At 33.3% G+C, this 2,500-nt stretch overlaps 1 long non-coding RNA gene across 1 annotated transcript in view; it reads right to left on the bottom strand.

The window, feature by feature from the left end:
* Nucleotides 1–684: 684 nt before the first annotated feature.
* Nucleotides 685–2,500, bottom strand: part of LOC136848497 (uncharacterized) — a 166,324-nt gene continuing 164,508 nt past the window's right edge. Inside the window, exon 4 of the long non-coding RNA XR_010856034.1 lies at nucleotides 685–757. This is a non-coding gene — a long non-coding RNA (uncharacterized lncRNA). The remainder of the gene's footprint in view (nucleotides 758–2,500) is intronic.

Genomic DNA, 2,500 nt, shown 5'->3' with positions numbered 1-2,500 from the left:
CCATGGACCGTATTTTGGTTGATCTCATCTGACAAAGTACCGTGCTATTCAGCCATGGACCGTATTTTGGTTGATCTCATCTGACAAAGTACCGTGCTATTCAGCCATGGACCGTATTTTGGTTGATCTCATCTGTCAAAGGCCAGAGTTTTAGTTGCCACAGCATTCCTCCAGTACACACACACACTTTCACATATATGTGTAAGCGTTTATGTAAATATACTCAACACTCTAGAAACTATGATCATTATTTATGCCACTATAACCACTTTAGAGAACACTGTTAATTAAACGTAGCTTGAAACTAAAACTGTAACATAACCAGCTGCTTACAGATGGCATTAGTTACATACACTGTTAAAGAAGAGTTTCAGAACCTTTACTAAATATCCAGTTAAACTAATTTTTATATGAATGAAATATAAGCTAGACGAAGAGAGATTTTATTATACTCTACTTTTATATTCGCTCGCTGTTGGTATACAGTAACTCAATGTCTGCAGTTACTCCTCGCCACTGAATGAGATCATCCTAATCTGGTATGAACATATGACAACATAAACCCCATAACTGACCAAATTTGAAACAGGCCCGTCAAATAAATTCACACCGATGGAAAGAGGAAATTATGCATGCGCAGTTGGTAAAAGGAAAACAAATCTTGCGCTTACCTAACCAAGTTCACACGTACATCTTTCTGAGAACAATGACCCGGAAGAGGGCTGGTTGGCACTTTTTCTCTTGATTGGTAAATACTCTGAAAAATATGCAGCCAATCAATTAAGTCATTCTTACACATAATATTTTCTTCTTTTTTCTTTCATTGTACAAAATTGCAACGACACTCTATATATAAATATATATGATACAGAATCCACGAATTATTGTCAAAGAAAATAATTAGCAATATGAAAGTGAATATACCGGAAAGGAACATCATTGAATCTAGCTCTATAAAAGAAAGTTACAACCATAATATGAATATCAGTCAAGGGATGTATAAACTTGATCCTTTAATATCAAAAGAAATTTTGTAAATTGTTTAAACTTTAAGGTAGGCAGTAGAGATGTATGAAAATAGGATTATCATATTTGTAAACACAGTTCGAGGGTAGTAATGTTAATGAGTTTCCAAACTCCGCCTCCGTGTCACCTGTCAGGTGTGGATCTGAGGTGGCGTATGGTCTGTTTATCAGAAATGTCCCCTGAGAGTATATTGTGATTTTTAGCCAAATGAGTTTTAAAGGCCACTCCTACCTCGACACCGGCCTGAATGGGGATATGTAGTCTCTAACGGTTGTGTATGTTCGTCAGTACTGTTCTTGTAGTATATATATTTGTGACTTCTCATACTCTGTATCAGTCCTTCGTCAATGGCTTGAAATAAAGTCAAAACCGGTCAGGACCTACACCCCGTTTCTTATTTTTAAAAGTGATAATAATCATATATATATATATATATATATATATATATATATATATATATATATATATATATATATAAATAAATATATATTTATACACACATACATACATATATATATATATATATATATATATATATATATATATATATATATATATATACTTATACACAAATATATATATATTTATTTATTTATTTACAGAACGATGTCAATGTATATAGAAGGAATAAAAATTCTCCACACCATACTAGCAGAGTACTCTCCCTTGAACTCTAAACGAAACTGGAAGACGTTAAACTGTCCGTATTTTTTCGTTTGGAAAAAACAAACACTGGAACCGTCCCTTGCATATGTTTGTGAATTGTTTATGGATAAACAAACCTTGAGACTTTACCTCACTTCAGTGACCTTTTGATACTTGAATTTGAATTTGTTAAGAGGAAAAACAGCAACAATGAAAACAGTTGTTTCAACATTTTCTACCGAAGGCTTGATAAGATCAATGCCCTGAACTCTTTTAAGACCGAAATTACCAGAAAAATGAAGGAAAATAAATAATCAACCAACCGGCCTCTGGAGGAATGGAAGGCTATATCAGGCTAATGTCAGGTATATTTTGTCATTCACTGGTTATTTTCTGTTGATTTTAAACGCAAAGTTAATTTGCACTGTTGTGCTTCTCTAGAAAATCATTTAAGACGAGTTATATTACATTTTCTTGAGTAATTTCAAAGTTTAATTTGATTTAATAATTAGGAAAAGATTTATACTTAAATTTTAACAGAGAGAAGACTCATATTCAGATCTCTATGATTAGAATGGATTAGCATAAAATTATCAGTTACTACTGCCACTCCACACAACCTTATCGTGAATGATAATGAATAACTAATGGGCTTCTAATTTAAGTAGGATAAAACCAGGAAACATTTGCAGCAATGAATGCCGAAATTAAGAAATAATACAATACCATCTGATGCCCCAGGGATCTCTCTCTCTCTCTCTCTCTCTCTCTCTCTCTCTCTCTCTCTCTCTCTCTCTCTCTCTCTCAGCAAATCCTTTAATGTATCTGC

Source organism: Macrobrachium rosenbergii, chromosome 19, assembly GCF_040412425.1.
Source record: "Macrobrachium rosenbergii isolate ZJJX-2024 chromosome 19, ASM4041242v1, whole genome shotgun sequence".
NCBI lineage: Eukaryota > Metazoa > Arthropoda > Malacostraca > Decapoda > Palaemonidae > Macrobrachium > Macrobrachium rosenbergii.
The sequence above is the reverse complement of the archived record's forward strand: the minus strand, read 5'-3'. Positions and strand labels throughout refer to the sequence as shown.